The 23,123-nt window shown below is 37.6% G+C and overlaps 1 pseudogene; it reads left to right on the top strand.

The window, feature by feature from the left end:
• Positions 1-423: 423 nt before the first annotated feature.
• LOC126512778 (ribonuclease H2 subunit B-like) lies at positions 424-22,498 on the top strand (annotated as a pseudogene).
• The last annotated feature ends 625 nt before the right edge of the window (positions 22,499-23,123 follow it).

Here is a 23,123-nt window from a genome sequence, read left to right on the forward strand (position 1 = left end):
GGTAAATTACAAATGCACCCAAATGTACCAAACCCATCATCTCCCGGGGATAGCCATCCTCTGCAAAATCAGCAACCTCTAGACGCACAAGCACCACCTGTGCCAACTAGAAGAAGAGCAGCCCCTAGAGACACAAGCACCATCTCCACCATTGTAAACTCCTAGAAGTACAATCACCACCTGCACCAACTGGAAAAAGAGCAGCCTCCCCATGCGCAGCACTCTCCAGCAACAACAGCAGGTCCCACAGGCACAACCACCACCTGCAACAGTTGGAAGAACAGACCCAGGCAAAAACCACACCAGTTGGAGAACCAACCTCATAAGCACAAGTAAAGACCACACTAGCCAAAAGAACTGGACAGTACAATAATATAGGCATGCAAACTCCCACATACCTCAGCTGAGACAATCCTACTCGACATGACAACCAGCCAATCACCAGAACCCTTGGCCATGCAGGCCAAAGACAATAAAGTAACCAAAGACCCATCCAACAAAGACATAACAAGAATCAACACCTGTTCCTATAACTATCCCAAACAGAGATGGGTAAATGACAGGGTAAGAATCCATTCAACAACAAAGAGAACAATATGGTTCTACAATAACAATATTTGGACATCCCCATATAGATGAAGCAGAAGAACATGACCTTAAAAATAATTTTATGAAGATGATAGAGGCCCTTAGAGAAGAAATGAAAAATTCGCTTAAAGAAATCGAGAAAAATATAAACAAAATTTGGAAGAAATCAAGAAGAAAGCCAAGAAAAACAATCAACCATGTGAAGGAAACAGTTCAAGACGTGAAAATTGAAACAGAGGCAACAAAGAAAGTACAGAGGGAATTCTGGACCTGAAAATCTTGGTAAACAAACAGGGACTATGGATGCAATCATAACCAAAAGAATGCAAGAGATGGAAGAGAGAATCTCAGTTATTGAAGACACAATAGAGGAAATAGATTCATCAATTGATGGAAACATTAAATCCAAAAAATCTTAACACAAAACATCGAGGAAATCTGGGACACCATGAAAAGAACTAACATAAGAATAACAGGGATTTAAAAAAGGAGACAAATTCCAGTTCAAAGGCACAGAAAATATATTCAAAAAATCATAGAATGTTCCCAATTTAAAGAAGGACATGCCTATGAGGAAATAAGAAGTTTATAAGCCAGGCAGTGGTAACACACACCTTTAATGCCAGTTCTTGGGAGACAAAGGCAAGCAGATCTCTGTGAGTCAAGGCCAGCCTGGTCTACAAAACTAGTTCCAGGACAGGCTCCAAAGCTTCAGAGAAACCATGTTTTGGAAAAAGAAAAAGAAGTTTACAGGACACCAAATATATATAATAAAAAAGTTTCCTTGCCACATAATAATCAAAACATTAAACATACAAAGTAAAGAAAAAATATTCAGAGTTGCAAAGGAAAAATATCAAGTAACATATAAAGCAGACCTATTAGAATTACAACAGACTTTTCAATGCAGACTATGAAATCCAGAAGGTCCTGGACAGATGTGCTGCAGACATTAATAGACAGCGGATGCCAGCCAAGACTACTATACCAAGCAAACCATTCAATTACCATGGACAGAGAAAAAAGATATTCTATGACAAAACCAGATTTAAACACTACCTGTCCACAAATCCAGTTCTATAGAAAGCACTAGAAGAAAAAAATTGAACCCAAGAAAGTTAGTTGCACCCACAAATCCACAGGCAATAAATAATCCCACACCAGCATACCCCAAAGAAGGGAATCACACACACACACACACACACACACACACACACACACACACACACACATACTACCACTAAAAAATAGCAGAAATTACCAATCACTGGTCATTAATACTCCATAATATCAGTGGACTCAGTTTGCCTATCATAAGATATAGGCTAATAGAATGGATATGCAAAAAGGATCCATCCTTCTGCTGCATACAAGAAAAACACCTCAACATCAAAGACAGAGTAAAAGTTGGGAAAATACTTTCTAATTGGATGGACCTAAGAAGCAAGCTGGTGTAGCAATCCTAATATCTAACAAAATAGACTTCAAATATAAATTAATCAAAAGAGATGGAGAAGGACATGATCTGTTAACCAAAGGAAAAATCCATCAGGATGAAATCTCAATTCTGAAGATTTATAACTCAAATACAAGGATACCTACATATGTAAAAGACACATTACTAAAGCTTAAATCACACATCAAACCCCACACACTAATAGTGAGAGACTTCAACACCCCACTCTCACCAATGGACAGGTCAGCCAATCAGAAATTTAAAAGAAAAATAAGAGTCATAACAGATGTTATGACTCAAATGGACTTAAGAGACATCTGTAGAAATTTCACCCAAAGACAAAAATAAAATATATCTTCTTTTCAGCACCTTAGGGAACCTTCTCTAAAACTGACCACATACTCAGTCACAAAGCAAATCTTAACAGATTTAAAAAAAAAATAATCCCATTTCTTATTCAATCACCATGGCTTAAACTTAGAATTCAGCAACAGCACAAATTACAGAAAGCCTACAAACCTATAGAAACTAAACAGTGCTCAACTGAATCACCAATGGATCACAGAAGAAATAAAGAAATTGAAAACTTCCTAGAATTCAAATGAAAATTGAATGGACAACATACCCAAAGTTACGGTTCACAATGAAAGCAGTGCTAAGAGGAAGTTTATAGCACTAAGTGCGTGCCTAAAGAGTTTAGATAAATCTCACACTAGTGACTAAAAAGCACACCTGAAAGCCCTGGAATAAAAAGAAGCAAACTCACCCAAGAGGACTAGACAGGAGGAAATAATCAAATTGAGGGCTGAAATCAATATAATAGAAACAAAAAGAGCAATACAAAAAATCAATGAAACAAAGAGTTGGTTCCTTGATAAAATCAATAAGATAGAAGAACCTTCCAAACTAACCAAAAGGCACAGAGAAAATATCCAAATTAAGAAAATCAGAAATGAAAAAGAAGAACATAACAGCAGAGAATGAGGAAACTCAGAAACGTATCAGGCCATATTTCAAAAAATATCCAAATTAAGAAAATCAGAAATGAAAAAGAAGAACATAACAGCAGAGAATGAGGAAATCCAGAAATGTATCAGGCCATATTTCAAAAACCTGCACACCACAAAATTGGAAAGTCTAAAAGAAATGTACAAGTTTTTTTTTTTTTTTTGGATAGGTACCACATACCAAAATTAAATCAAGAGCTTTTAAATAGACCTATAACCCCTAAGGAAATAGAAGCAGTCATTAAAAGTCTCCCAATCAAAAAAAGCCCAGGGCCAGATGCATTCAGTACAGAATTCTACAAGAATTTCCAAGAAGAGACAATACCAATACTTCTAAAAATGTTCCCAACAATAGAAACAGAAGCAACATTGCAAACTGCTTTTATGGGCTACAGTTACACTGACACCCAAACCCACAAAAGTGCAAGAAAGAAAGAGAATTACAACCCAATCTTCCTCATGAACATTGATGAAAAAAACTCATTAAAATACTGGCAAACAGAATCCAATAACACATCAAGAACAAAAAACAAACAGCAGCAAAAAAAAAATCTACCCTCCAGAAGACTTCATCCCAGAGATTCAGGGATGGTTCAACATATGGAATTCTGCCCATTTAATCCACCATATAAACAAACTGAAAGAAAAATACACATGATCATCTCGTTTGATGCTGAAAAAGCCTTCAACAAAATCCAACACCCCTTCATGATAAAGGTCTTGGAGAGATCAAGAATACAAGGAAATTGCCTAAACATAATAAAAGCAACACAGAACAAACCAACAGGCAACATCAAATTAAATAAAGAGAAACTCAAAGTGTTTCCACTAAAATCAGGGACAAGGCAAGGCTTTCTATTCTCTCCATATCAATTCACTAAAGTACTCAAAATCCTAGCTAGAGCAAAAAGACAACAAAAGGAGATTAAGGGGATACGAATTGGAATTCAAGAAGACAAACTATCACTATTTGTAGATGATAATGTAGTATACATAATGGGCCCTAAAAATTATGTCGGAGAGAACCTACAGCTGATAAATACCTTCAGTAATGCATAGGACAGAACTAGGCCTTTCTCATGTGGGTGACTGTTGTGTAGCTTGGTCTGTCTGTGGGGCACCTAGCAATGGACCAGAATATGTCCCTGGTACATGAGCTGGCATTTTGGAACTTATTCCCTATAGTGGGATGCCTTGCTCAGCCTTGATGCTGGGAAGATACTGGTCTGCCTCAATGTGAAATGCCATGCTTTGTTGATTCCCTTGGAAGGCCCTTTCTGAGGACTATATGGGGGTTATAAAGGAAGTGGTCAGAGGAAACATGAGGATAGGAGAGAGGGGAAATTGTAGTTTGTATGTAAAATAAATTTTTAAAAAAATAATTTAAAAAGAGAAAAGAAAGTATGGGACTCCACCCCTTGGCTGAATGTGCAGAGAACAATGAAGCGAGCCATGAGCACTTCCAGTCTGCTCCCACTGTGTTCTAGCTTCTAGAATTTATTTCCTCTATATTGTTGGGTGCATAATCCTCTGCTTTTTAAATGGGTAATAGGCATGGATACTTTTGCTGGATTCTGTCACAGTATAACTTTCAAATTCTAAATAACCCAAAATGGGGCACTGAACTGAACAGAGAATTCTCAACAGAAGAATTTCAAATAGCAAAGAAAAAAAATACTTAAGGACATGTTCAACTTCCTTAGCTATCAGGGAAATGCAAATCAAAACAACTTTGAGATACCATCTTACTCCTGGCGGAATGGTAAAATCAAAAACAACAATGATAGCTTATGCTGGTGATGTGGGAGTGTCATATATCAATCTGTTGATTTCATTGGTTGAGTAATAAAGAAACTGCTTGGCCCTCATAGGTTAAAACATAGGTGGGTGGAGTAGACAGAGCAGAATGCTGGGAGGAAAAGGAAGTGAGCTCTGACTCGACAGCTCTGCTCTCAGAGACACTCGCGATGAAGCTCCGACCCAGGATGGACGTAAGCTAGAATCTTCCTGGGAAGCGCACCTTGGGGTGCTTACACACATTATTAGAAATGGGCTAGTCCAGGTGCGAGAGTTAGATGAGAAGAGGCTAGATATAATGGGCCAAGCAGTGTTTAAGTGAATACAATTTGTGTGTTGTTATTTCTGGACATAAGCTAGCCGGGCGGCCGGGGTGCTGGGAACGCAGCCCCGCCGCTCCTATTACAACATGCTGGAGAGGATGTGGAGTAAGTGGAACACTCACCCATTGCTGGTAGGAATGCAAACTTGGGCAACCACTTTGGAAATCAGTGTGACAGTTTCTCAGAAAATTGGCATTCAACCTCCTTCAGGATCCAGCAATTCCACTCTTGGGAATATACCCACAAGATGCCCAATCATACTACAAAAGCATTTGTTCAACTATGTTCATAGCAGCATTACTTGTAATAACCAGAACCTGGAAACAACCTAAATGCCCCTCAATGGAAGAATGGATAAAGTGTGGCACATATACACATTAGAGTACTACTCGGTGGTAAAAAAAAAAAAAAAAAAAAAAAAAATCTTGAATTTTGCATGAAAATTGATGGAAATAGAAAACACTAACCTGAGTGAGATAACCCAGACCCAAAAATATGAATATGGTAATTACTCACTCATTAGTGGATACTAGCCATAAACAAAGGACATTGAGCCTATAGTTCGCAATCCTAGAAAAGCTAAGTATTAAAGTGAACCCAAAGAAAAACATATACAGATTCCCCTGGAAATTGGAAGCAGACAAGATCACCAGACAAAGGTTGGGAACATGGGGGCAAGGGTTTAGGGAAGGGAGAAAGGGGAGAGAGAAGGAGAAAGGGAGAGTTGGGGAGAGCTTGGGGGAGTGGGATGGTTGAGATGGAAGAAGGACGGATATGGGAGTAGGGAAGAAGATATCTTAATTGAGGGAGCCATTTTAGGGCTGGCAAGAGGCTTGGCTCTGGAGGGGTTCACAGGTGTCCATGGAGATGTCCCCAGCAAGGACCCTTGACAGTAGAGGAGAGGGTGCCTGAACTGCCCTTGTCCCATAGTCAGACTGATGAATATCTTGCATATCACCATAGAACCTTCATCTGGTGATGGATGGAGATAGAGACAGAGACCCACATTGGAGCACTGGACTGAGCTCCCAAGGTCCAGTTGAAGAGCAGAAGGAGGGAGAACATGAGCAAGGCCGTCAGGACCTCAAGTGGTTTTTTTCACCCACTGAGACAGTGTGCCTGAGCTAGTGGGAGATCACAAACTGCAGTTGGACTGGGAATGAAAGAGCATGGGATCAAACTGGGCCCTGTGAATGTGGTTGACAATTGGGGCAGACTGAGGGGCCAATGATAATGGCACTGGCTTTTGTCTCTACTGCGTGTACTGGCTTTTTGGGATCCTATTCTCTTTGGATACATGTCTTCCTAAGCCTGGATGGAGGAGGGAGGGCCTTGAACTTCCCACAGGGCAGGGTACCTTGCCCTTTCTTAGAATTGGAGGGGGGTGGGAGGGAGCGCGAGGGAAGTGGGAGGAGGGGAGGAAGTGGGAATTTTAATTGGTATTATTTATAAAGTAATAAAAAAGAGGAAAAAAAGAAAAACAAAATCAAGAAGCAATGCAGATCCAGAAAACAATTTTCTGATCACATCTCTGTGACATGTGTGACCCTATCTCAATATAGTGCGGGTATGCTGTAGTTTCCTTACATAGAGACAAGCGAGTAAAAGTAACAGAATTTTTCTTAGAAAATAATCAGAATTATAAGTCTAATTTCAGTGTCTACCTGTAAGTTAAAAATTATCTCTTCCTCAATTTCTCTCCTTTGTATTTATACTTAATTTTCAAGCATATCAAGAGGTTCAGATCAAAGTTTGTAAAGTCCAAGGTCCAGGCTTTGGCACTTAGCAGGTGATCACTATAATACTTATTACTGTTCATATAATAAAGTAATTAATAGATTGTTCAAGCCTGTATTCTAGCACCATAACAATGTCACACATAACATAACATTCAAGAACATCAAATACTAGTTAGATGATAGGTAGATAGATAGATTAGATAGATAGATAGATAGATAGATAGATAGATAGATAGATAGATAGAAGATAGATAGATAGATAGATAGATAGATAGATAGATAGATAGATGAAGTCCTTACACCAATTGCCTTATCTCACCATAATTTTTCATACACATTCCAACTGGCAGAAATAACTACAAAGTAAACGAGAACTAACCAACCACTGTCACATGAGCCAGCAAGGATACACATACCCTTTCTTTTCCATTTCTAAAATATTTCTTTACAATGGAAAAAGATCCTTTAACAAATCTTATTAAAATATATATTTTTTAATTGTTCCACAATGTTCAAATTGATACACACAATCAATCCAAAGTGTAATGAAGGCACTCTATACATGCTAGGAAATAAATCACGTGCCTAAGACTGTTCCTTCACCCACTGTCCTTGCCTGTTTTCATTCCATTTCAGCTGAGACCTTACCTCTTCCCTCAAGCTCAGAGGGAAATGTCTTCCTTCATTAAAACCCTCTGAAATGAAGTCTTATTTTTTACAGTGATTATTAACACATAGAAATGTATTTTCATACATAAGCAAGCTATCACCTACATATGTCAGTAGCATCCTTGGCTCATTCAGACAGTTCCTTTGTGCTGTCAGTTCCTGCCTGGTATTTGCCATTCATGTCATTTATGACCTTTGATGACTTTCCACTCCCCACCTAGTCTACTAGAAACTTCCTAAACTGGTCCTCTTGCCTCTAGTCCTGAAGCTTTGGAAATGTTCTCCAGACGGTAACTAGAATATGAAGAATCAGCTTCATCATGACACCAAGTGTGTGCATCTGCCTTTCTCCAGTCGACTTAGTTAAACTGCGGATCTGGGGCAGAACTGCATACGTATTTTTCTACGTGGAAACAGATTGGCACATTGAGACACTCAGTCTCCTGGCCACAATCTGTACTTACTATTTTGTGACTGTCCCAGTGTGTTTAATGTTGCTATAACAAAAGACCTGAGAGATTGCATACTTTATAAATAACAGATTTATTCATCTCACAGCTCTTGGAGGATCAAGAGCAGAATGTCCAAAACTGCTTTATTCTCAAGGGTCTCTCCAGTGATGGATCATGGTATAAGTGTGTGAGAGAGGAGCCACAAAGTAAAATGGAAGAAAAATAACAGGGAGGGGAGACACTCTTTTTGTAATGACATACTGTTTTATAAATGAATCCATTCTTTCCAGACACAATCCAACCCTATAAACTAGCATCAGTCCATTCACACAAACACTGTCCCATGCCCTCCTGCTCAATAGTTCTCAACCCTCCTAAAGCTGTGGCCTTTTAAAACAGTTCCTCTTGTTGCAATGAGCCCAAAGCTTATAAAATTATTTTTGTTGTTCTTCATAATTATAATTTGAAGCTGTTATGAATAATAATGTAAATATCTATGTTTTCTGATGGTCTTAGGTGACCCATGTAAAAGGGTCATTCGACACCAACCCCAGAGGGGATACAACCCACAAACTGAAAATCACTGCAATAGACTCTAATGCCTACAAATTCCAGCATCTCCACACCATCACACTGAGGACCATGCTTCCAATGCAGTCTTCTAAAGGACAAGCCCTTTGCAGAGTGAAGCAGGAATTGGGTGCTTAGTTCCTCTTTTTTTATTTTATTTTTTTGTTTTTTTTAATGATTAGGAGAGTCTCCCAAATGACATTATTGGCAAACATTCATGATGATCACCTGATGTGTGATTTCCCTCTGTATGTAATATGTTATATAATAATTGGTTAATAAAGAAGCTTCTTTGGCCTTTATCAGGACAGGATATAGTTAGATGAAAAAACTAAACTAAATGCAGAGAAAAAGAAGGCAGAGTCTGGTAGATGTCATGTAGATGTCCACTAGTCAAAATATCAGTTAATAAATCATAAGCTTCATGGTAAAATATAAAATAATAGAAATGGGTTAATTTAAGATGTAAGAACTGGCTAAAAATACACCTAAGCCATTGGCCAAACAGTATTGTAGTTAATATGGTTTCTGTATGGTTATTTGGATCTGGGTGGCTGGGAAATTAAAGTGCGGCTCCATTTACATAATGGTGCCCAACATACACCATATAAAGACTAAAGAAGCAAAAGAGGGGGATTCGAGACCTACAAAAAGAGGAGTCATTTGCCACTTTTTGGTAGCTGCATTTTTTCAGATAGGCTCTGTTTGGTGGCTACAAGCAGAGGCATTTCTTCTTTAAGAGATGGTTTCCTGGTTCCTACTGCCAACACAAACAAAACTGGCTCTTTTGGCGGGTCCTGCTACAGAGCACTTAAATAGGTTTTGTGAGAAGAGTGCTACAAGTTGCTTTATAGTGACATAAACCCATTTCTGGAGCTGGCTCACAGAGGCAGTGAACATACTTCTATCATGTTAGACAGGGCAGAGTCAACAGGCAAAGCTGCAACATTAGTTCTAGCTGCCAAGCCTGCTTATCATGAAAAAAAAAATAACCTCTCCTGATCAGAAAATGATTACAAATACAAAATAAGACAGATTCAGACAAAAACTGCCTCTTAATAGGTCAGTGTTAGAATAGTGTACATGGGCTTAGGAGAGAGAGAAGAAAGAGTACAGATAGTCAGAGATTAAAGGACTAAAGATAATAAATGAATATTAAAAAGTAATAGAGTAAAAAATAAACTATGTAAAGATGGAATAAATACATCATCTAGATTATGTGCATTATTGTGTTTTCCTTGGATTTTTTGACTGATAATAGTTAACTGCTGAAAAACATTAGATTTTAGGGGCTGTTAATATATACATAAAACATATACAATATAACATTTGTATTTCAAAGGTATCCTGAATTTAAATTTTTAGTTTCACGATATGTTGCTTTGGAAAAGAAGTCCTGCTTTTGTTTCCACAGAAGATAAAAATTTGTGGGTTCCTTTCAGACTAATGTAGTTTGATGGAACAAGACCCCCCAAAAGGTTTCCATGAACCCTAAAAATACTTTGTCCTACAAACAGCAGGATGAAGTTTAGAGAAAACAATGCCAACATTTCCAAAATGATTGCTTATAAATGTTTGTTTTCATTTAAAGTATGGTGTAGGAGTTCCTTCTGTTTGTGTGTTACTTTCATTGGTTAATGAATAAAGAAACTGCCTTTACCTTTTGATAGGGCAGAACTTAGGTAGGTGGGGAAAACAGAACTAAATGCTGGGAGAAAGAAAACAGAATCAGAAAGAAACCATGGATCCTCTGCCTGAGACAGATGTCAGTTAGAATTTTTCCTGGTAAGCCACTGCCATGTGGCGATATACAGATTAATAGAAATGGGTTAAATCAAGATGTGAAAGTTAGCCAATAAGAGGCTAGAACTAACAGGCCAAGCAGTGATTTAATTAATACAATTTGTGTGTGGTTATTTCAGGGATAAGCTAGCCATGTGGCCAGGATGAACAATCAGGACCTCTCCTTGCAACAAAAGGGAATTAATAATAAGTATTTAATGGTCACAGTCAATCTATTTCTGAGAAAAAGGGGAAGATATGATATAGCGATGAATTCTTTATATTGGCATGTACTTTGGTTTATTGATAAACTTAAAGTCAATTTTTACATGTATATTTCTACTCTTGTTTAGTGTATTATGTTTATGCAGCTCATTTAAAATGTAATGTATAATTAAAATTATATAGACTAATAGTCATTTATAATAATCAAACTTTTAGTCATGTTAGGTTTTATATATATACAGAGATATATTTCAGTTAGATGACCTTTAACACTTCAAAGACCTACATAATACGGCATTTAAAAGATTTTAAGAACTTAGACTTTTCTGACAGTGAGACATGTCTTCTTCTAGAAGCACAATTACTTCAGAGAGGTTGATGGGTATTGAAGAAACTCATTATGTAATTTGACTTCAATGTGACTAGGCTAGGCATTTGGGCAAGATACTGCCTTTGCCTGGACAGTTTGAAGATAAACTGGACATGTAGGACCCACAGAAAAATAACTACTGAACGTGTCAAAAGATAGTGAACAGTCCTTCAGGGTTCCTGCTTCATAAAAAGTCTACCAGACATTCCCCAGGACACAGAAGAAAATGACTGACAAACTGCAAATATAGGCAAAACATTCTTTCAAATTTCCTGCTTCATAGAAATGTCTGCTGTACTATGGGCCTGTAGGCTGAAAATGGATGCCCCAGCATTACCAAAGAACCTTGGGTGAGTGTACAGGCAGCCAGATGTCTCTGTCAATTCTAGACTTTTGGGAGATACTTATAACACACTTCCTCTTTACTTAGTATTATATCCTTCTGGGGTCTTTGATGGAGTTGAAGAGAGATACAGTTTTCCTTAGTTACGATAAAAGATAAATTAGATATGAAACTTTATAATCACAAAGATAAAATAGATGATAAAATATTTTCTTTAATTTTGCCAGACACAAATAGACTAAATAACTGTAATTCTTGCTTCATACATGTTTTATTGTATGTAATTTTACTATGTTAAAGTTAAATATTCCTTTTTGTTTAGACAGAAAAGGGGCAGTGATGCAGGATTCCCATTTGTATGTAATGAATACATTGTATTACCATTGGTTAATAAAGAAGCTTGTTTGTCTTTTGGTAGGGCAGAATATAGACAGGCAGGAAAACTAAACTGAATGCAAGGAGAAAGAAAGTGGTATCAGGTAAATGCCATGTAGCTGCCCAAGAAGCAAGATGTGAGGTACCAAGACTCATGGTAAAATATAAAATAATAGAAATGGTATTTAAGATGTAAGAACTAGCTAGGAATATGCCTAAACCACTAGCCTAATAGTATTGTGATTAATATAGTTTCTGTGTGGTTATTCGGGTCTGGGTGGCTGGGAAATGAAAACACAGTCTCTGTTACAATCATCCACAATGTAACCCGCTTGCAGCTTTATCCCCATCTCCTACTTTTTCTCCATCCAATTCTACACACAGTAATTTTCTAGCCTCTGTTTGTTTAGAACAGAATCTACTACCACCACTTCGATAGACCAGAATAATTCCTCACTGCATTGTAAATATTATCCTTTTATCCATAGTCATTGTAGCCACCACTCCTCCTAAAGGATTCTTCTTTTTACAGCAAATGGATACCATCACAGAAAACCACATTAGAGAACAAAATTACTGTCATTCAATCTAGAAATGCCTTTCTTATACCTTCTTTTCAGGTGAATTTGAGTTCTGAAACATTCACATAACACCAACTGGATTGTCTATTGGTATTTTTAGTGCATTCTTACTTCTGCTATTATTGCTAATTTTTGTTTTTTGTTTAGTTCTTGACCATATATCCACCAGGCAGAACTCCTTGTGACCAGTGAAACATTGGTTCTAATACATCATCAAGTTGAAAACTAAGACTGTGGTTGTGAACAACTTTCTATTTAGAATTCTCAGTGAGGTTTCCTGTTCTAGAGTCCAAGCATCTCCTGAGCATCATTCTGACTAAACCTTAATTTCTGGTGCTGTATCACAGATCTGTCATCTCTTTTTCATTGAGCTTAGACTTGTTTCTTGAAGGTGGAGGTTAGTACAGTGTCAATTCTAAGCAGCTCCACAGATGTACTTCCATGAATTATTTTCCTTAACTTGTTTTGCCTATAATAATAAAGGTTATTTTGCTTTGTTTTAGGTTTGTCTTTATAACCCTTCAATCTTTTGACATCTGTTCAGTTCACACCCCCAAACTCATTCTTTATCTTTCTACAGCTTTGGTTAAAACAAAAACTTTTCATTAAAGCAGCTTGGGTGCTTTAATTGGGAGTATTGAAATGATAATAAACAATATCAGAAGAAAAAACATTGCTTATACTTCAAAACACCATCCCAGTGCAAAATTAAAAACAGCTAATATTTACAGGGTAAGCTCAACAAATACATCCCCAGGACATTTACAGTCTGCATCAGCCAGGGTCCCAGCAGGAAGCAGATGGTACTCTTAATAAAAGACATTGAATGGGCTTTTAAAATGGAGTATTTGTAAATGTGTGGGAGTTAGACACAAACTGTGGGAAATAATGGAGCATCCTAGAGTGGGGAGGACCACCCTAGAACTAAGAGAGAAGAAGCAGAGCAAGAAGAGGTGGGTTCTAGATCCTTGTGAATAACATGAGAATGAAAGGAAAGAGTCAAATCCTAAAAACAGAAATAGTTATGGCCAGCAAGGTGAGATGCTGCACTTTTGGAATCCCAGAAAGTTGAGAAGATAAGAAAGGAGTATTGTCATTGGTTCAAGGCCAGCTTGAACCACTCAGTGAGTTACAGGCCAGATTGAGACACTGACAAACAAAAAAAGCACCAACCACTGTCATCACCATGAGCCAGAGGCCCCATGCCTCCCCATGGTATACATTCCTCTTTATTCTGCTTATTTTCAAGAAGCACACTGAGGGCTGCTGGTATCTCCTGATCCATCAACCCTGTTGCTATGTACTACAAGAACTGATATTTTGAAACCCAGTGAGAAAGAGTGGTCATAGATACTTTTCTAAAACATAATCATCTTTAATCATTGAAGGCATATAATTTAAATAAAAACTAATAAAGGGTATGATGTCAAATGCATTTCAAAACCAAGCTCCCACAAATACAGTATTTTCTTAGATGCTTCCAAAATAATTTTTAAAACATACATGGTCTGTCAAAAACTTTTAAGTTGTCATTTAAAAATTTTCAACACATCTTTAGTTGCAAAGAACACAATCTAGGGCAAACAATCTAGGGCTAGTTTAAAAAATATTAGTAATCCATTTAAATGCATCCAAGAGGAAATTATCAAAGGAAATTTATATCCTCTATAACCCTTTTAAAAACACATAATCTGATATTTACATAATGCCTTTTCTCCTTGAGTACATATTTTTATCCTGTTTCCTGGTAATCTTTTATACCAATGTATTTTCATGCATGAAACCTTTTACTGACAATTCAGACATAAATGTCTGTTCGTCAGAATTATACAGCTGTAAATATCTTAGATAAATTAATATTTTAAATAATATATAGTCAATAAAACCATCACAAATGCATTTGATATTTTGAAAGAGTATTAGTTAATACAAATAAATAAAATATATTACTGAGACAGATGAAATTAACATATTTATCTATACATACATATTACTTAGTCTTGAATCAGCTCTGTTCAGTTTCTTTTGTATATAGTGAAGCATTTATTGTTTGAATAAATAATCAGTTGACAATAAGTCTCCTCCTATAGTTAAACTACTTGACTGTTTAAACTGCTTTTAAGTTTTATGTCAAAAACTAAACTTTATCTAAAATAAATGCTAATAACCAAACACTAACTTGATAAGGCTTTTTTTCACACTTCACTAGATAAAAAAATACATTGAATTCATTTATTAAGAGAGGAGTTTATCATTTATCATGCCTTATTTTAACAGGATTTTGCTTTCTTAAGGTCAACCATGCTCCAGTCTTCCAATTTTACATGCAGGATTGTCCTCCCCAGAGCAGTGCACCAGCATGAGACTATGGATTGAAATGAGAGAAAGGGAAGACCATGGGAGAAGGTGCAGGCAGTAAAGTGCTGGCTAACCGCATGACCTGTATGCAGTCTCCACTCAAAACCTAGGCACGGTGGTCATGCGTTTGTACTCCCAGTGCCAGGAAGAAGAGACAGGGTAGGTCCCTGGAACTCAGTGACAATGCAACTTGATCTATTTGCAAATATCCAGGCCAAGGAGGAACCCTACTTCAGAAACCACCTGGACAGAACCTGAGGACTGCCACTCAAAGTTCTACCCTAGGAAGGGAGAGTGAGTAAGAGGGGCAGGGAATGAATGAGGAAAGAATAGTCATAGTGAAAACTGAGGTAGGAACTGAGAATCCATATGATAAATTCCCAGATCAGATCTCAGAAACTATTAAATGCAAGTGAAGACTTGAAACCAATTTTTATGATAACCTTGAGAGGTACCCATGGAACTCGGAGATAGCCATGCTTCATGCGAAGGCTACTTTCTAGCCTACATGCTTCCAATTAGATTCAGGAGCCTAATTGTGGTCCATAAATAGTGGTCCTAAAGGTATTAAATTTTTAAAAATGTTTCACCAAGCTACTTAAAAATTTATTTATTCCCAATTCCCCTCTAGTATGTAAGATATAAACACACAAACCCGTGAATCAACCTCACATATTTATGGCCCTTCCTAATCAGTTCCTCACTATTATCTAATTCCTGGAACTCTAAACTAAGCAGCCTTCTCCAGTCACATTTGTGTCTTTCCCTTTCTGTGTGCTTATTTTTCTAATTGTGGATAAGATCTTTGCTCATGTGGCTCTCCTAACCTGTAGCATGGTGTCTGTTATAATCACCCTATCCAAATCTGCTCATCTTAGATGTTTTTCCCTCAGGAAATTTCTCTTCCTCCTGCAGACCCAACTAATCTCAGAGATTCATTAACTTGCACGCTCAACATGACTATAAATATCTGGACTACTTTTTTGAAGGGAGGGGAATTAATAAAAATCAGTTAAAGATTTCCCATTGCACTATTTATTTTATCATCCTATTGAGCGTCCCAAAACAAGAATAGGAAAGATGTTGAAGAAGGCCACTTGTTTGTCGTGGCCACCCAGAACCAAAATAATCACACAGAAACTGTATTAATTAAATCACTGCTTGGCCCATTAGTTCTCGCTTCTTACTGGCTAACACTTACATATTAATTTAACCCATTTCTATTAATCTGTGTATTGCCATGAGGCTGTGGTTTACCGGCTAAATTCCATCCAGTTCCAATAGGGCTACATGGCTTCTCCCTGACTCTGCCCTTCTTTCTCCTAGCAAGAAGAGAAGTACATAATGGGAAGTTAAGATTTAAATTTCTCTTCCTTCACAAATGTTATAACTGTTCATAAAAATCAGCAAGAACAATATTGAAATGTGTTACATCTAAATGTATTGGTCAAAGAGGCCCCATTGAAACATCCAAACAACTTGGGCCTTATTGCTAAAGACAATACCTATGTATCCCATTAAACATGAAGAAGTCAAGATAGTGCCTATCTAGCATCTTCACCACTACATTCATGGTACTGAAAGACACTCTTCAGTCTATCAAAGGAGAAAGGTAGCCACGAACCCTTCTAGAAGTCCTTAGATCTACAAAGGTGACCTGCCTGGAAGATAAGAAGCTATCTTTAATTCTTTGTTATGCTGGTGCAATAGTGACACAGCCATTGTGGAAGGGAGTAACTAATCACCATCTGATTATATTTAAGGCTCACTCCATGAGATAGAATCCATGTCCAACACTGCCAGGGTGGCCAAGAAACTAAGAGTAGACTTAGGAGGAAAGCAAATATGATTCTACTAAAGGGATATAATAACAAAATGATTCATACTAACATTCTGCTATATCCATAGATCAATGACTCACTGAGCCATCATCAGAGAAACTTCTTCCTATACATGGGAACTACTACATGGTATGTTTTGATCAAATCCCTCCTCTCAGGGCTCAGGAATGAGAAGGCGAAACAACTGCAAAAGCCAGAGGGGACAGATGATATCAAGAAAACAGTGTCTTCTAGACACAGCAGAATTGATGCACATATGAGCTTGTGGAGACTATGACAGCATGCAGAGCCTGCACAAGTCCAAAGCAGACAAAGGCACAGTGCTGACACAGGAAAGTAGTGATGAGCTTCGATCCAGACCCAAAGGAAATCTCCAATTGACTAGCACTGACAAAGGAAAAATAGGTTTCTTCATGAGAGTCTCACTAGGTCTATAGAATGCCACATTTAAGGGCATGCCCCACGGCCAGCAGTAGATGGCCAACATAAACCAAATCAAAGATATATTTGAAAGATCTCATTCATCATTTTACTTGGTTTTGGCATTTTTATTTTTCTGGTCTTTTGGTTTCCATTTTTATGATGTGTGTGTATGTGTTTCCCATGCATTTTTTTCTTTTGTTAGTTTGTTTACTTCGTTTTTTCCTTGCTTGTTTACCTTTTCATTCACCTGTTTGTTTTCATAAGAAAGAGAGAGAGAGATTGCTGTAAGAGATAAATTAGCAGGGACAGTGCTGGAAAGCTCACATTGGTGGCAAGAACAGGGGAGAACAGATGGGTACAGTGGGTAGACCAAGTCTGAAGTTGCCCAGGCCCAGAACCAGGATTATGACTTGATTATGATATCCTCACCATCTATCACCCGCTGGAGCATGTGAAGGAACCTGACCCACAGACCCAAAGCTTCAGGGTCTCCATAACTTACGGCAACAATAGGATAACCAAGAGGAGTTCCGGTGAGGACCCAGCATCAATAGTACAGCAGAAACCAGAGGTCTTGAACCAGATGAATGACTCTCTGTGATGAACACTTTCAAGTTAAGATATATGAATGGACAAAGGCGTTTACTGTGTGACTCACTGTATCACACTGCAGCTTCCATGACTAAATATTTGATTTTTTCCATTTCCCCCTTTTTCTCATAAATTTTGTTTTATTTGGGGTTGGGTTAGAGAGCAGATGTGAAGGGATGGGGAAATCCATGGGATAGAGATACATAATGTGAAAGATACAGAGGATAAATTAAAAAAAGAAAAAAGAGTGAGATGGGCATAGAGTTGGAAAAGTGGGGAGGTATGGAGGACCTGGAAGGAGATGAAGAAAGGGAAAGCATGAACAGAATATACTGTATAAAATCTTGTTTATTTTTAATTTAAAATAGAGAAGCATCACTATACAAGGCAAACAAACTTTCAAGACAAGTTTCTAGAAAACTTGATTCAGGTATCTTATAAAGAAATATAGACTGCATTTACAACAAATAGTCTGGGAAAATTGAATAGCCACATGTAAAAAAATAATTTCTGAACCAGTTAAAAAATTAGCTCAAAATGGGTCTCAGACACAAATGTACAAGCAAAACTATAAATTCCTGCAAGACAGAGGAGGAGAAGTCTACAGAATATTGGACGCATCTGTGACTTGCAAATAGGAATCAAAGCATGGAAACAAATGAGAAGACAGACTTCAATTTTATCCTGAAAACCATGTCAGAGGAATGAATGAAAAGACCCTGACTGTTGGAAAAGATATACGGGATATTTTATTATTATTTGAAATATATGAAGACCTCTTAAAACACAATAATACACTAATAAAAAGATTAGAGATTGGTCCGAAGTTCTTTGCAGATACTTGACCAAAGACAGTTTACTGGAGGTGAACAGACCTGTGAATGTGTGATGCTCCTATGTGCCACTAGAGAACTGCAAAAAGAACAGTGAGATATGGTGACAAATATTACAATAGCCAAAATCCAAAACATGGACAATGTCAAGTGCCAGCAAGGCATGCCTGCTGGGAATGAAGGATATCCCTGTCCTCAGAGCTTAAGGAACTATATGGAAGAGACGGCAGAAGAAATACTCTAAGAGCCAGAGGGACTGTATACCAGTGAAAAGTGTCTTCCAGATGCCACAGCACTGACACACATATGAAGTCACAGATGTTGAAATATGAGCGGCGGGGCTGCGTCCCCAACACCCCGGCCGCTTGGCTAGCTTATGCCCAAAATAACAACACACAAACTGTATTCATTTAAGAACTGCTTGGTCCATGAACTCTAACCCTTACAGGCTAATTCTCGCACCTGGACTAGCCCATTTCTAATGATGTGTGTAAGCACCCGAAGGTGCGCTTACTGGGAAGAGTCTAGCCTCCGTCCATCCTGGTGTCTCTGCTCCAGAGAGCAGAGCTGTAAGGTCTCTCCGGAAGCAGAGCAGAGTCTGACCTCACTTCCTCTTACGCCCAGAATTCTATTCTGTTTACTCCTCCCACCAATGCTTTAACCTATGAGGCCAAGCAGTGTGTTTATTACTTAACCAATGAAATCAACAGATTGATATGACACTCCCACATCACACAGAGACTTTGGAAGCATTCATTGGGCCTGCATAGGTCCAAATCTCACAGATCTAAGGCCCTTTCAGATTGACTTTTCACTCTTCTCTCATTTCATTTCTGAGACAGCTTCTTATCAAACTAAACATAGTTTTCCCAAGACATCTAGCAATTGTTCTCCTTGGTATCTCTCCAAGAAACTTAAAATCATTTACTCTCACAAAAACCCATGAACATATTTATCATAGCTATATTCATAATTTCTAAATTGAAAGCAAGAGTCGTGTTCTTCAGTCCTGAGTACACAAATAACCTACAGCACATTTAGAAAATGGAATAATGTTCGGCATCTAAATGAGTTCTGAAGACTCAAAGCCCAAAAGGTGTTACTGTCCATTAATAAAATGGTCACCCTGAAAAGGCTACATACTCATGATTCCAACTGTGCAACACTGTGGAAAGACAAAAGATAGTAAAATACATCAGTGGTTTCCACAGGAGGGATATGGAGAACAATGAAGATGGAAAGTACAGGAGAACGTTAGAATAAAGGAAACTTTCTCTGTATTACTACAGAGTGGATACATACCATTATACACATTTCCCAATTTGTAGGCTGTACACCATCAGTGGCAGCTAATCATGACTGTCATCACGATGGGACTTGGCTGTACCTGGGAGACAAGCATCTGTGTGTGTCTAGGAAAGAGTTGCAAGAGTTTAACTGAAATTGAAAGACCCACAATAGATAGAAGCAGCTCCCCTTCACTAGCTGAGGCCAGAGTCAGTTGGGAAAAAAAAAGTGCATGCACTGGTTCTCCAATGGTCAGGCTTGAAAATATGCACAAGTAATATTACACAGACTGAACAGACTATATAGGAGTTTTATGTATATACACATATACATGTAACATCAATTAATAAGAAAGAGTCCATAAATTTAAGGGAGGCAGGAGGGATATATGGGAGGGTTTGAGGAGGGAAGGGGAAGAGGGAAATGATGTAGTTATATTGCAATCTCAAAATTAAAAGAAACAATTTTTAAAATGAGAGGAGAATTTGGGTTCTACCATCCTCTTCTTCCTGGGTGAGAATCCACGGTGATAAACGGCTTCCTGCTGCTGTGCCTTCCCTGCCATAATACACTGTACCTTCTTTTGTTGGAGTACTGAGAAAAGTAACCAATGTACATTAAGTCAAGTGTGTGTGCTGTGAGCAATTATTATAGAGGGATATAAGTTTATCTGTGGTGACAGACGTACAGCTCCAGTGGGGTCATAGCAGGTGAGATAACACAATCTGGAGAAGCATTTTTTCTTTTTTTTTTCTCAGAAATTTCCATTTCTTCCTTTTGCATGAAACTTAAATTTTCTATTAAATTTTACCCTTAAAAAATCATTTGAGGGGGCTGGAGGGGTGACTCAGCAGTTAAGAGCACTGACTGCTCTTCCAATGAAACCAGGTTCAATTCCCAGCACCCAGATGGCAGCTCACAACTGTCTGGGACTCCAGTTCCAGGGGATCCAACATCCTAACACAAACATGAAGAAGAAAAAAACACTAGTGTACATAAATGAAAATAAATATAAAAATAAGTTTTAAAAAATACTGTTACAAAGTAAAGTTTCCTTGATGGGGCATAAAGACTACAACCATCTCTGGGTAGATGGAGAAATTTTTAAATATTGTTGTTAGGCATCATCTTGGTTGAGTAGATTAATAGTTGTGGATTCTCCTCTAATAGCCATAATATAATTCAGTAGTTAGCTAGGTTTTCATTACAAGGCATGGTTGGCCTCTTGTTGATCTCTTAAGTCCAGTTTGAAGGCTGTTAGTCATGGCCAAGGTATGAAAGCTTAGGAAAGGGGAATTCAAGTCAGTTCCAGCTCCTTAATCTCTAGGTCCTGTTTCTGTGGTAACCAAGGGAAACAGCATTAAGTTGTATTTTAAGAAGCCTCATTGTCAGCCCTGGACAGTAACTCAAAAGACATCTTCTCAGTCTGGTAATGGGGTTTTTGTTAGGTGATCTTAGCTCTTGGAGGTTATACCCATCAATCCAGATGGAAAAAGTTCGTTGAAACTAAATATGTTCAAACATAAGCTGAACAAGGAAGACATCAATGAATATGCTAAGTGGATGATGGAAAACCCCTTGAGATTTCAACAATGCCCGAACAACTATAGGCAACTAAGGAAAGCTAAGCACAGGAGAAATCATCTTCCCTAGGGTAGAGCATACAAACAGGAGGTCCAGTACCAGATGGTCAGCCTTGAAAACAGACATCAGGGTAACATATTGTTGACTGTACAGTTTCTATTTAGGAAACTGTGTATGTGTGTGTGTGTATGCATATATATATGTGTGTGTGTGTGCATATATATATATATATATATGATGAAATACAGTAAAAAAAAAAAAAGAGGCCATGTATTATGAAGAAAAGCAAGGAACAATGTATGGGAGGGTTTGGAGGGAGAAAAGGGGGGGAAGGAAGAGAAATGTTGTCATTATATTCTAATCTCAAAAATTAAATAAAATAAATTATGTGGCAGCATAAAGTTGGGTGTGGGCTGCAGGGATGCAGCAATCAAGCAGCACATGTTCTTGCTTCCAGAATGTTTAAACGGTATTTCAATGAAGATAAAAAAAATTCTCAAATCTGTAAAATGAGGTGACTGTATCCAGAGAAAGGAGCATTTACTTGTTCAGTTTGTGTGTACAGCAGCTGTGTAAAACCAGTGTTTTCAGGGAAAAACACAACTCTTGGTTGATAAGTCGATCAGTTCAATCAGGAGCTTCTCCACTTTATGACACCCATTGATCCCGTTTCGGCTCTTTCATACCTCAGAAAGGCTAGCAAAGATGGTAAGAATCAGGTCTTGGATCGGGTTGTAGTTAGTGGATGACATGTTTCTAAACTGTGTCTTATTGCTGAAATTTCCTGTACTGGAAAAGTCACTTCATCATGTGATAGAGGAAAAAGAAACAATGAACAAGAAATGTTTCAAGGACAGAATATAGAAGACGTTAAAGTGGCTGGAAAAAAAGGTCAACCAAACTATACGGTGCTAAAAGCCAACAATGTCTGCACCAGAGCCCAGGCACACTCAGCTTTTTTTTTTTTTTTTTTTTTTTTTTTTTTTTTTGAGATCAGGTTTCCAAGGACAGGAATGTTGTTATGTTTGCTATACTAATGGTCTTATCTCTGCTTACATCTCTAAAGAATGACTTACCTAAGTTTGCAATGCCTCCAGAACCTCCAGCTTCACTGACAATCTGCCCATCAAAGAAACTTAAGTGATCAGAAGTGAAAGAAGAGTACACCAAGTTTTACACCAAACACTTGAAGAATAGCAAGAAAAACTAGCACAAAGGGTGTAGCCCAGAAGGCTTTGGCCAAAGCTGACAAGAATGTATTTAAAAATGTTTATTTTTTTGCAAAAAATAAAAAATAAACTGAAAAGATTTATAACATTGAAAATAAAAACTGGTGAAGCTGAAAAATCAGTTGCATTACCCAGCATATGTTATAATTTGGGGATTATTCTTTGATTTTTACTAACTGTACTTTCTCGCTCTAACAATAAATTCAAGCTAGTTATCCAAAATAAAAAAAAATAAAAGGATTGATAAATTCCACCCAAAACTGAGCCACCAACTATGGAAGTATTCTTTTCTTCTTAATTATTTCTTTTATCTATGTATCTCCTTTCTAAAGAGCAAACTTTTCCCAAAAGTGTGCACATATGCACGAGTGCTCACTCAGTTAAATCTCCCAAAGGAATGGTAGTAGTAGTAAATTAAGTAATGAAAATAGTTATTTGCTATGGTTTCATGAATGAGCATCTGTCATTGGCAGTAGCCCTTCGGTACTATTTCTTTTTTTTTATTTTATCAAATAATAAAACCAAAGAATGCACAAATCATTGCTCCCTTAGATATGTTACATATAAATTATAAATTTAAATTAACCCTGTGGAGTTCTTTTTTCCATTATTTTATTATGTAAAAATAAATATACAAAGCACTTTATTATAAGGGTTAACATTGTTGATCTGGTCCTTTCTTGCAATCACTGGCTTTATT

This window comes from Alexandromys fortis, unplaced genomic scaffold, assembly GCF_014885135.2.
Source record: "Alexandromys fortis isolate MF-2015 unplaced genomic scaffold, M_Fortis_MF-2015_v1.1 scaffold_104, whole genome shotgun sequence".
NCBI lineage: Eukaryota > Metazoa > Chordata > Mammalia > Rodentia > Cricetidae > Alexandromys > Alexandromys fortis.